Source organism: Panthera tigris, chromosome A2 (assembly GCF_018350195.1).
Source record: "Panthera tigris isolate Pti1 chromosome A2, P.tigris_Pti1_mat1.1, whole genome shotgun sequence".
Classification (NCBI taxonomy): Eukaryota; Metazoa; Chordata; class Mammalia; order Carnivora; family Felidae; genus Panthera; species Panthera tigris.
The window spans coordinates 99,233,871-99,247,738 of NC_056661.1; the positions used below are offsets into that span (position 1 = coordinate 99,233,871).

At 35.9% G+C, this 13,868-nt stretch overlaps 1 protein-coding gene across 1 annotated transcript in view; it reads left to right on the forward strand.

Annotated features, from left to right (window-relative positions):
* SDHAF3 (succinate dehydrogenase complex assembly factor 3) overlaps nt 1–13,868 on the forward strand; it is a 64,819-nt gene that overhangs the window by 32,751 nt on the left and 18,200 nt on the right. The window lies entirely within an intron of this gene.

Sequence of the window (13,868 nt, forward strand, 5' to 3'; positions counted from 1 at the left end):
TTTTGATGAATTGTTTGAATTAACTAAGAGTGAAGTTTTGGAGTAAAACCAGTCTACCAGTTTGGGGATGGAGGGAGGACAGACTAACATAATTTCTCATAATTTCTGCACACTGAAGCCATATACTATTGTCATATAAAGCAATTGTGTAGTGAACTTAAACTACAATAAGAGTGGCAAAATAAATATATTAGGAACATAGTTGAAATGTTACATTGGCTATGAGGAAGCTCTAATGGAAAACAGTAGCTTGGAGTTCTTTGATCAGTGAAGGAGTAACTCACTTTTTAAAAGATTAAACTGTAGCTGTTTGAAAAGCAAAGAGATGGTATCTCAATGAGAATCATCCTCTGAAAACTGTTTTTTGTTAAGCAGGTTTAAAATCTATCATCATTTGAGAAAGTTTATACATATATAATGGCTACATTTTAGCCTTTAAATAAAAATTAAAAGCTAAAGTATTTACTGAGTATTTACTGAGTATTATCTGAGTATTTACTGATACTATTATGTTTAGTGATGTAGGTTTTACATGGAGGAGGGAAGAGAGGAAGGCATAGACATCCTTGGAACTGCTTTGAAGTTTAGTTTTAAGAAACCAGGTTATACTTGTATTTATATACTGGTAAAATAAATTTCTTGACTTAAGATTAGCATATCTGAAATAAATTTTCCTGTTTTTGTTTTGTTGCTTTTCTTCATTTTTGTTACTATTTAGTATTTCTTTATATGGTTTTTAAAGTATTTTGTTTACTTAAAAATTAACATTTGACTCAAATATAGGATTAAAGAGACTTTCCTGCCTTTTACTATTTTTTTTTTAATTAAAAAAACTACAAAAAATCTTAGAGGAGATTTTGTGAAACACAATAAAGGAGAAATGAAAACCACCCCCAGATAATCACATTTTTATTAATACTGAGTATCTTCATTTCATTGGGACAAATCAGGATCTGAATTCTGGTACTAAGATTTGCAAGTTCATCCATTCAAATTTGTCAAGTTGTGTGTTTTGTGAAATGTAAGAGGTAATATACAGACTGTAATGCTAAATTAGTGATTTCCCTTGTGAGACAAAATTTGTCAGGTGAATTGAGAACGTGGGTTTTAGTTGGCCAGCACATTTTATTCCTTTTCCCTGCTTGTTTTCTTTAATAAACATATATTAAAACTTTGTAATGCTGGACTCTGGAGGCGTGAGTGTCTAGGCCTGCTCCTTTGCCTCCAGGTCTTTGCCTTCGAAGTCTTACATGAAGAACATAACATAAATAACCTGCTGTAAGATGTGTGCTCTAAAGAATGTATGCAGAGTGTCAGGGGAGCACCAGAGGCAAATGGGGTATGGGTACAGATGTAATGGAGAAGAAAGTGACACATGAGCTGAATCTTGAAGTCTTATGCCAAATGAGTAAGGACATTCCAAATAGAGGCAATATATGCCTGCTGTTGATGCAGGAATGAGAATGGGATGTATTTGGGAACTATAGGGAGTTTGTAATGAGGCTGGTGACATAAGCGGGGGCCAGATGATGAAGGATCTTGTAGAATAGTAGAAATAATAGTCACCATCCTTGGAATTTGAAGAAATGGCAAGTCCAAAAATAATTACACATACTGAGTGACGTATATGGGCTTTTATAACTAAGTTTTTGTAATGGTAGAACTTTCTCCACCATAACGTCACACTTAGGGGATCAAAATACTCATTTGATCCAGTTACTCTGTCACTTGAAAATGCTTGATAACATTTTATAAAATGTAGTGCTGTTTTTCATGACAAGGCATTTAAAGAGGAGTGTTAAGGATGGTTGTACACTTCAGCTTTGTGTTTTCCTCATGCCTTTTAGTTTTTTATTGTGTTGTTTTATAAACAAATTTTTGTTTTCTTTTCCTGTTATTTCTTTTTGAACCTACCAGTAAATATCCTAAGTTCATTTTTTTTAATTTATTTTTTTAACATTTATTTATTTTTGAGACAGAGACAGAGCATGAACGGGGGAGGGTCAGAGAAAGAGAGGGAGACACAGAATCTGAAACAGGCTCCAGGCTCTGAGCTGTCAGCACAGAGCCCGATGCAGGGCTTGAACTCATGAACCGCGAGATCATGACCTGAGCCAAAGTCGGATGGATGCTCAACCAACTGAGCCACCCAGGCGCCCCCTAAGTTCATTTTATACACTTAATCATACAGTCTCTTTTAGTGATTATTTGTTTTTTGGGTTTTTTTTTGGTTATAGATAAGTGGTTTCTGGGTAGTTCATATAATATCATTGTGACAATGATAATGCTACACTTTCTTACTTGGTTCATTAGAATAATGTTTAGGGGTGCTTGGGTGGCTCAGTTGGTTGAGTATCTGACTTCAGCTCAGGTCATGATCTCATGGTTCGTGAGTTTGAGCCCCACATCAGACTCTGTGCTGACAGCTCAGAGCCTGGAACCTGCTTCAGATTCTGTGTATCCCTCTCTCTCTGCCCCTCTCCTGCTCACCCTCTCCCTCTCTCTTTCAAAAATAAACATTAGAAAAAATTAAAAAAATAAAAGTGCAACTAATGGTTCAGAACTAGTGATGGGTAAAATTAATGGCACTTGGGCACAAATTGAGGCCAGGGCACAGGTAAAAGGCTTTGCACTTGCAGTTTTCTTTTCCTCACTTAAAAAAAAAAAATTATTCTGAGAGAGAGAGCAAGCAAGCAAGCAGGGGAGGGACAGAGAGGGAGGGAGAGAGAGAGAATCCCAGACAGTCTCTGCACTGTCAAAGAAGAGCCTGACACAGGGCTTGAGCTTAAGAACCAAACAATGAGATCATGACCTGAGCTGAAATCAAGAGTGGGACACTTAACCCACTAAGCCACCCAGGCGCCCTGCAGGGTTTTTTTTTTAATTTTTAAAAAATGTTTATTTATTTTTCAGAGAGAGAGAGAGCATGGTGAGGGAGGAGCAGAGAGAGAGGGAGACACAAAGCAGGGTCCAGGCTCTGAGCTGTCAGCACAGATCCCGATGCAGGGCTCGAACCCATGAACCGTGACATCATGACCTGAGCCAAAGTCGGACACTTAACCGACTGAGCCACACAGGGTCCCCTGCAGTTTTCTTTTTTTATTGAAGTATATAGTTAATAATGTCATATTGGTTTCCAGTGTACAGCACTGATTTGACAGTTATATACATTACTTAGTGCTTACCACAATAGTGTAGTCACCATCTGTCACCGTGCAACATTATTACAATATTATTGACTATATTCCCTATGCTGTACTTTTAATCTCCATGACTTACTTATTTCATAACTAAGTTTGTACCTCTTAATCCCCTTGATCAGTTCACCCATTTCTATCCCTCCCCACCCTACCCCAATCTCCCATTTGGCAACTATAAGTTCTTTGTATTTAAGAAGTTTTTTTTCCCTTTGTTCATTTTGTTCTCTAGATTCCAAATAAAAGTGAAATCATATGGGATTTGTCTTTCCCCATATGACTTATTTCACTTAGCGTAATACCCCCTCTGTCCATTCATGTAGTTGAAAATGGCAAGACCTCATTTTTCGGGGCCCAGAAATATTACATTGTGTGTGTATATGTATGTGTGTGTGTGTGTGTTTACATTTGCGTGTGTGTATGTGTATCCTGTCTCCATTCTTTCATCTATCAGTGGACACTTGAGTTGCTTTTGTACCTTGGGTGTTGTAAATATTGGGTTATGTATGTTTTTGAATTAAAGTTTTTGTTTTCTTTGCATAAATACCCAGTAGTGGAATTACTGGATCACATGGTATTTCTATTTTTAATTTTTTTAGGAACCTCCATACTGTTTTGCACACTGGTTGCACCAGTTTACATTCCCACCAACAGTGCATAAGTATTCCCTTTCTCCACGTCTTTACCAACATTTTTTTTTTTTTTTTTTTTTTTTTTTTTTGCTACTAGCCATTCTGACTGATGTGAGGTGATATTTCACTATGATTTTGGTTTGCATTTCCCTGATGATTAGTGATGTTGAGCAGTTTTTCATGTGCCTGATGGCCATCTGTATGTCTTCTTTGGAGAAATGTCTGTTCAGGTCCTCTGCCCATTTTTGAATTGGATTGTTTGTTTGTTTATTTGTTTAGTGTTGAGTTGTAGGGGTTTTTTAATATATTTTGGATATTAGACCCTAATCAGGTATATCATTTGCAAATATGACTTCTTCCATTCACTGGATTGCTTTTTTGCTTTGTTGATGGTTTCCTTTCCTGTGCAAGAACATTTTATTGTGGTGTAGTTCCAGTGGCTTATTTTTTGCTTTATTTCCCTTGCCCAAGGAGACCTCTCCATAAATACATTGTTAGGGGTAATGTCCAAGAGATTACTGCCTATGTTTTCTTTAGGAGTTTTAGGATTTCAGGTTTCACATTTAGGTTTTTAATCAATTTTGAGTTTATTTTTGTATATGGTATAAGAAAGGGGTTTGGTTTCATTGTTTTTTCCATATAGCTGTCCAGTTTTCCCAGCACCATTTATTGAAAATACTGTTGGGGCGCATGGGTGGTTCAGTCAGCTAAGTGTCCGACTTCGGCTTGGGTCATGATCTCACAGTCCATAGGTTCGAGCCCCATGTCAGTCTCTGTGCTGTCAGTTCAAAGCCTGGAGCCTGCCTCAGATTCTGTGTCTCCCTCTCTCTCTGCCTCTCCCCCACTTGTGCTCTCTCCCTCTCAAAAAATGAATAAATGTTAAAAAAATATCTTTTTTCCACTGTATAGTCTTGACTCTTTTGTCATAGATTAATTGATGATATAGCCATGGATTTATTTCTGGGCTCTCTCTACTGCTCTGTTGACCTATATGTCTTTTTTTTTTTTTGTCAGTAACATACTGTTTTGATTACTGTAGTTTGTAGTATATCATGAAATCTTGCGTTGTTATATCCCCAGTTTTGTTTTCCTCTTTCAAAATTACTGTGGCTATTCAGGGTCTTCTGTGGTTCCATACAAGTTTTAGTATTATTTGATCCAGTTCTGTGAAGAACATTGGTATTTTGAAAACATTGGTATTTTTATAGGGATTACATTGAATGTGTAGATTGCTTTGGGTAGTTTGGACATTTTAACAATATTCCTCCAGTCTATGAACATGGTATACATTTCCTTTTGTCATCTTCAATTTCTTTTATAAATGTCTTGCAAATTTCAGAGTATAGGTCTTTAACCTCCTCAGTTAAATTTATTTCTAGTTATGTTCTTTTTGGTGCAGTTGTAATTAGGATTGTTTTGTTTTTTTTTTTATTTTCTCTTTCTGCTACTTCATTATTACTTTATAGAAATGCAACTGGTTTCTGTATGTTAATTTTGTATCTTGCAACTTTACTGAATTCATTCATTCTAATAACTATATAGTATGTCATCTGCAAATAGTGACAGTTTTGCTCCTTCCTAACCAATTTGGATGCCTTTTATTTCTTTTTCTTATTTGCTGATTGCTATAGCCAGGACTTCCAGTACTATGTTAAATAGAAGTGGTGAGAGTGGACATCCTTGCCTTGTTTCTGATCTTAGAGGAAAAGCTTTCTGTTTTTCATCATTGAGTATGATGTTAGCTGTGAGTTATTCATATATGACTTTTATTATGTTGAGGTATGTTCCCTTTAAATCCACTTTGCTCAGGGCTTTTATCATGAATGGATGGTTGTGCTTTTTCTGTTGTCACATGCTTTTTCTGCATCTATTGAGATGATCGTATGGTTTTATACTTGTGATTTTGGTGTATCACACTGATTGTGAATATTAAACCACCCTTGCATCCCTGGAATAAATCCTACTTGATCATAGTGAATGGTATTTTAAATGTGTTTTTGAATTTGGTTTGTTTAGTTGAGGATTTCTGCATCTACACACACCAGGGGTATTGGCCTACGGTTTTCTTTTTATAGTGTCTTTGTTGGGTTTTGGTACAGGGTAATGCTGGTCTTGTAGAAGTTTTCCTTTTCCTTTTTCTTTTTTATTTTTCTATTTAAAAAATTTTTAATGTTTTTATTTATTTTTGAGAGAGAGAGAGAGAGAGAGAGAGAGATTGTAAGCAGGAGGGGGAAGAGAGAGAGGGAACACAGTATCTGAAGTGGGCTCCAGGTTCCGAGCTGTCAGCACAGAGCCCGACATGAGGCTCAAACTCACGAACTGTGAGATCATGACCTGAACCAAAGTTGGACACTTAATTGACTGAACCACCCAGGTGCCCCTTTTTATTTTTTGGAATAGTTTGAGAAGAGTAGGTATTAACTCTTCTTTAAATATTTGGTAGAATTCATCCGTGAAGTCATCTGGTCCTGGACTTTTGTTTGGAGTTTCGTGATTTGTGATTCAGTTTTGTTACTAGCAATTGATTTGTTCAGATTTTATTTTTTTCCTCATTTAGTTTTTGAAGGATGTATATTTCTAGGAATTTACCCATTTCTCCTAAATTGTCCAATTTGTTGGCATATTCATTTTCATAATATTTTCTTATAGTTCTTTGTATTTCTATGGTGTCAATTATTATTTCTCTTTCTTCATTTCTGATTTTGAGTCCTCTTTTTCTTGATGAGTCTGGCTAAAGGTTTATCAATTTTATCTTTTCAGAGAACCAGCTCTTGGTTTCATTAATCTTTTCGTGTGTGTGTGTGTGTGTGTGTGTGTGTGTGTGTGTGTGTGTGTGTTGTGTATTAGTCTCTTTCATTTATTTATGCTTTAATCTCTTTTATAATTTCCTTTCTTCTACTAGTTTAGTCTTTGTTTTATTCTTTTTCTTTAAGATTTTTTATTTTGTTGAGGTGGTCTGTATTGCTATGAACTGTTTTTGCTGTGTCCCAAAAATTTTGGATTGTGTGTTTTCATTTTTACTTGTCTCCATGTATTTTTTTTATTTCTTCCTTGCTTTCTTGGTTAACCCATTCATTATTTAGTAGCATGTTGCTTACCCTCTATGCATTTGTGTCCTTTCTAGATTTTTTTAAACTTCTAATTTTATATCATTGTGGTTGGAAAAGATGCATGACATTTCAATCTTCTTAACTCTACTTTCCCCTCTACGTTTTATGTATATGACTTCGTATTTTATATCTTTTTGTGTCTCTTGAGTAATTTATTGAGAGTTATTTTGTGGCCTAACATATGTTCTATCCTGGAGAATAGTCCATTTGCACTTGAAAATAATGTATATTCTGCTGTTTTGGGATGGAATGTTCTATATATCTGGTTCATCTGGTCTGTTGTGTTGTTCAGAGCCATTGTTTCCTTTTGACTTTCTGTCTGATCTATTTATTGATGTAAGTGGATGTTAAAATTCCCTACTATTGTTATATTGTTGTCAATTTCTCCCTCTATGTTAATGGTTGCTTTATCTATCTACATGTTGCAATGTTGGGTGCTTATTGACACTTGTTATGTCTTTTTGTTTGATAGTTCCCTCTATTGCATAGTACACTTTGTCGACTTTTTATAGTCTGTTTTAAAATCTGTTTTGTCTGGGGTGCCTGGGTGGCTCAGTTGGTTAAGCGTCTGACTTCAGCTCAGGTCATAATCTCGTGGTTCATGAGTTTGAGCCCCACGTTGGGCTCTGTGCTGACAGCTCGGAGCCTGGAGCCTGCTTCAGATTCTCTGTCTCCCTCTTTGCCCCTTCCCCACTTGAGCTCTCTCTCTCTCTCTCAAAAATAAATAAACATTAAAAAAATAATAAAATAAAATGTATTTTGTCTGATATAATTATTGCTACCAAGTTTTGTTTTTTTTTTTTTTTTTTTTCATTTGCATGATCTATGTTTTCCATTTTTTTCCCCCTTTTAACCTGTATGTATCTTCAGGTCTGAAGCAAGTCTCTTATAGACAGCATATAGATGGATCTTTTTTTTTTTTTTTTTTTTTAAATCTATTCAGTCGCATATGTCTTATTAGTGGAGCATTTAGTCCATTTACACTTAAAGTAATTTTTGTTAGGTATGTACTTATTGCCATTTTGTTAACTGTTTTCTGGTTGTTTTTATAGTTCTTTTGGTTCCTCTTTTTTTGCTCTCTTTGCCTGTGTTTGATGGCTTTGTTTGTGTGTATAATAGGTTTTTTATTTGTTGTTACATTGGAGTGGTATACATGTGTATATCTGTCTATATTAAGTTGATGGTCACTTAAGTTCAAATACATTCTAAAAGTGCTCCATTTTTACCTCCCCTCCATATTTTGTGTATATGATTGCATATTTTACATCTTTTTATTTAGTGTCTCTTGACTAATTTTATCGACATAATTCATTTTACTACTTTTGTATTTTAATCTCCATACCAGCTTTATAAGTGATTAATCTACTACATTTCCTTTACTATGTATTTGCTTTTATAATTTCCTTTTGGTTTTAGACTTTTCACTTTAAGCCCCTCTAACATTTCTTAGGCTGGTTTAGTGGTGATGAACTCCTTTAACTCTTGTTTGTCTGGGAAACTCTTTATTTTTCATTCTATTCTTAGTGATAACTTTGCTGGGTAGAGTATTCTTTGTTGCAGGTTTTTTTCCTGTTAGGAATTTGAATATACCAGCAAAGTTTCTGCTGATAAATCAGCTGACAGTCTTATGATAATCTTATGAAGTTTCTTTGTAACTCTTCTATATACCTCTTTTATTTTCTCTTGCTGCTTTTAGAATTTTTTATCATTACTTTTTGCCATCTCAATTATTATATGTCTTGGTGTGGACCTCCTGGGGTTAATCTTGGTTTAGGGGATTTCTGTGCTTCCTGAATCTGGTTGTCTGTTTTCTTCCCCAAATTGGGGAAGTTTTCAGCTATTATTTCTTCAAACACATTTCTGTCCCCTTCTTTCTCAGTTCTCTTTTAGGAATCCCTATAATACAAATATTATTACACTTGATAGTGGCACTGAATTCCCTTAACCTATTCTTATTTTTTATTACTATTTTTTTCTTTTTGCTGTTCATCTTAGTTGCTTTCCATTATCCTATCTTCCAAATTGCTGATCCATTCTTCTGCATCCTCTAATCTGTGGATTTCCTCTAGTGTATTTTTTTCATTTCTTGAATTATTCAGCTCTATGGATTTTTTATATTCTCTGAGTTCTCAGTTCTTAACACTCCTTTCTCAAGTCCAGTGGGTATCTATGATTATTACTTTGCATTATTTATCAGACATTTTGCTTGTCTCCATTTTATTTCATCCATTTTTTTTTTTTGTCATTTTGTCCTCTTTTTTCATTTAGGACATATTCCTCTGTCTCCTGATTTTGTCTAACTCTTGTGTTTGTTCCTATGTATTAGAGAAGTCGGTTCCATCTCCTGGTCTTGACAGTAGAGGCTTTGTGTACAGAAGATCCTGTGGTGCCCTGGAGCCCAGTCCCCTTTGGTCATCAGAACCAGGTGCTCCAGGGTATCTTCTATGTGGACTGCATGCACCCTACTGTTGTGACTGTGTTTGGTTTCATCCCAGCCACCTGCAATGACCTGCTTAGCTTGCTATGGGTGTACCTGGCCAGGTTTGGTCCCTGTGCTATTGAGAGGCTTCTCTGGGCTACCACAAGCCTGCAGGTGGGTGGGGCCAGCAGTCAGACTAGGTACCTGCAGTTAACCCCTCAGCCACACTTGCAGGTGCATTGAAAGGCAGGGCTTTCTCCCTGTGCAACCAGACCAGCTGAGAGGCCCAGCTACACAAGAACTGCGGGCATGCTGGTGTGTATGGTTACCTACCCCTCTCCTCAGAGCAGTAGTCACTTTGGAGCGATGGTCCCTGCTGAGGCTGCTTGCAGGGTGTGGTGGGGCTGGAGCTGCTTTGGACAGAAGTCAGCCAAGGCAGGCAGGCTGGATGGGTGGGTCCTCAGGGAAATGTAGGGGCCAGGCATATGGTACTAGCAAGGTAGATGCTGTTAGTGCTGGCTTCCACAAATGTCTGGCTATCTAGGTTGGGACCTGCTACCACTTTGTTTTTGGAGAAACTTCCTGAAGATCCCTGCCCTTTCAGCACAGGTTCTGAGATTAGTAAATAAACTTCATTCACATATTTCCTAGGCACTTTTCAAAGTGCTGCTTCTGTGCTGTGTCTCCAGCCCAGTTTATTATCATGCTGACTCTTTAAGGTCAGGGACTCAGTTTCCTATCAATGTTGACTTCCCGTGGTATTAAGCCCAATGAATTCTAAAGTGCCTGGAATTAAGTCCCACTTATTTGAAAAGCTCCTGAAGTTAAGCCTCACTTGTTTTCAAAGCCAGGTGTTATGGGGACTGATCTTCTCAATGTGGTCACCATTGCCAGTGTGTGTCTGATCTTCTGACTTTTCTGTGCTTGGGGTGTCCTCCCATTTATATTTAGTCTTGCTGGAGTCTCCACCCCTCCTATCTTTTCAGTGTGGGCTCCTATCTCTGATTACTTGCAGAAGGTCTCTTCTGCTAGTCTTCAGGTCATTTTCAGAGCTAGCTGTGTACATGTAGCTGATATCTTGTTGCGTCTGGGATGAAGGGAGCTCAGGATCCTCTTCTGGATCTTCCCTGAAATCCTTTGCATTTTTTTAAAAGCGAATTTTGTTTAAGAATGTGCCTAACGAAACAGTAAATGTTACTTTATTAAACCTTTACCTTTGAGTACATGTCCTTTTAATATTCTGTGTGAAGAAACAGGAAGTACTCATGAAACAGTTTGGCTTCATACCAAAGTATAATGATTGTCTTGAGTCAAAGCACTGATAAAGATATTTGAGTTGCAAGTTAAATTACTCATTTTTTAAATTGTATATAATTTTTACCTAAAAGAACTGGCAGGTAATCATTATTTGGACTTGGGTATTTGCAGACATTTTTTCAAAAGTTAGTGGAGTGGGCCTATTACTTCATGGAAAATTACTGATATTGATTGCCAAAGATAAAATTTGACCTTTTAGGTAAAAAATTAGGATTTTGGAAAACTTGTATCTAGCACTGTAAGCTTGACAGTTCCCAAGACAAAGATTTTTCTCATTTTATCAGTGGTGATATTAATAAATGTAATTTAAAAATATTGTGTAGTAAAATGTCAGCATTTGGGAGATTGGCATAACTTAGCACTATTTTACAAATGACCAGTGCATGGTATTACAGAATCACGTTGGGATAAAAACTTCATTCAAAGGGTGAAATGGAATGATGAATTTTAATGTAATAGAGTAGGAAAAATTCATTGATATATGGTATATTACAACCTTTCAGAAACTACCATTTGTTTAGTTTTGGTGTAGTCTCAATATTATCCACAATTATCAGAAAAAGTACTAAAAATGGATCCTTTTTCCAACTATTAATCAATGTGAGGTTAGATTTTCTTCATATACTTCAGTCCAAATTACATAGTACAACAGAAAAGAGACTGTAGCTGCCTTTTGAGTAAACCAGTCATCAGATTTGCAGAAATATAAAACAGCATCACTCTTCTTTTTTTTTTTTTTTTTTTAATATTTATTTATTTTTGAGACAGAGAGAGAGCATGAACAGGGGAGGGTCAGAGAAAGAGGGAGACACAGAATCCGAAACAGGCTCCAGGCTCTGAGCTGTCAGCACAGAGCCCGACGCGGGGCACGAACCCACAGACCGCGAGATCATGGCCTGAGCCGAAGTCAGACGCTCAACCGACTGAGCCACCCAGGCGCCCCAGCATCACTCTTCTAAGAGGTTTTGTTTTTGAAAAGTTATTTTTCATAAAAATGTGCTGTTACATTGAGTTTATTGATAATACGTTTTAATGAATAATTTAAAAATGTTTTAATTTCTAGTATGGTGAATATTGGTAGATATAATCTACTTAAGCAAAAACTTTTACCTTGTATTTAAGAGTATAAAGTTCTGAGACCAAAATGTTTAACAACCATTGAGCAAAGATAACCTTTGAAAATGTCATCAGTGAGAAATAAGATATTGGGGTGTGTATGGATGTTTCCATACACTGAAGATATCAAATCTTAAGTTATGAATCTTTAAGAAAAACTAGATAAAGTAGGTGTATTTGAAGACTAGGCATTAACTTTGTATCTCTAATACCCTGAAAGAGCAGTTTCTGGTAGATATTTGGACAACATTCATTATTTATCATTAATATGGTAATGACTGAGCACTTTCTTTGATATAGGCACCGTGTTAGATGAAGGGAATATAGTGAAAAAATAAGTGTGTCCCTGTTTTCATGGACTTCTCATTCTAGTGGGGGAAATGAAAAGATCAGATTAGGATCAGTACTGAGCAGGAAATGTAGGGTACCAAGGAAAAGAGTGCCAGGGTTATATAGGAAGGGGTCAGGAAGGCCTTTCTGAGGAAGAGACATTTATGGTGTGACTTGAGGGTAAGAAGCTGGCTGTGAGAACATTCTAGGCAAGAGTGTTCACAAAGACACGTAACCAACAAAGAGAATTCTGCAGTATTTTATACACTGAATACAAATGCCTTTTAAAAATATTAACTGTTAATCATTTAATTCTCACAATAATCCTGTACTATACATATTTGGTACTTCTGATTAATAGAGATGTCCAGGTTATTAGCTTGATAATAGTTTTTATCATTTTAAAATTTCCTGTGTTAATGGATCATAGTATTATACATTTAATTCTATATCTAGAACATAATAAAGTATTATAAAACTTACCAAAGCAAATCATGGTATGAAAGAATAAAGTTCCTAAATAAAGCATAAAAGGTACAAACAATACTTTTACCTTCATAGTTTTTTTTTCCTCAAATTTTCTTTTAACATGGAGGTTGATCTCACAAACCATGAGATCATAACCTGAGCCTAAGTCCAGAGTTAGATGCTCAATCAACTGAGCCCCTTACCTTCATAGTTTTAAAAAATGATCAGGGTAATATATTTTTTGAAATATTATGTGTATGTTTTTAGGCAGTAAAGAGTTGCCTTTTAAGTAAGGTACCTTGTGTAAAAATATTCATCTTAAGTACGATGCTAGTATTAAGCTTCCAGGAACTTTTGAATGAAACATAAACAGAAATGTATTTAGTTTTTACTGACTTCTCATTTCTGCTATTGTGAAATATTTGATTTGTATGTGTCTAATGTCAAAGACATACAGAATTCATCGTAAACAAGTATAAAGAACATTTGTGAACCAGACCTTCTCTACGTTTCCTTACTACATCCTTAGCCAGGAAGGAACCTTCCATGTTAATGTGTTTAGTGTCTCTCTCTCTCTTTTTGCTGTGCTGTGAGTAGCAGCTACCACCTTTTTTTTTTTTTTTTTTTTTTTTTTTTTTGCTAATCCCTGGAGTCACAAGTGAATCCTGAGTTTATTTCCCTTCACTGGGCAGAGGAACCTGGGGAACTTGATTCCAGAGGGGCCCAGCTTCATGGACACCTGAGAAATAGTTATTCATGACACTGATGCTACTTTCTTTTCTTGTTGTTTGCATTCTGTGAATCAGTGTGATGATTATAACTATTTGGGTGTTAGGAAATAACACAGGTGGTATTTCATATGTTTTGTGCCATAAAAATGATCTGTCATCACTGACATGAAAATAATAAAATCTGTCAGAGAACCAAAAAATCAAATTTATTACTGACAACATAGATTCCTTTTTTCTGTAATATTAAATATTCTGTATTAATGACTTGGGCAGCTGTGCTTCAAATCTCTAAGGTGTCTTTGAATTATTGTAATTCAGGTAACTTTCAGGTTCTTATGGGGGGGGGTGTTTTTGTTGTTTTTGTTCCTTCAGGAGGTATGGCATTTTTAATCAGTTCTCCGGGGAAAGCTTGACTAAATGTTCTAAACTTTTTTGGTTTGATGTTGCTGAATAAAGCTTTACAGTAATTAAATAATTTTTGGGAGGGATCTAGTAGGTGTCTTTCTCTTTTGGAGTTTACATTGAAGGAGTACAAATAATTTAATTTA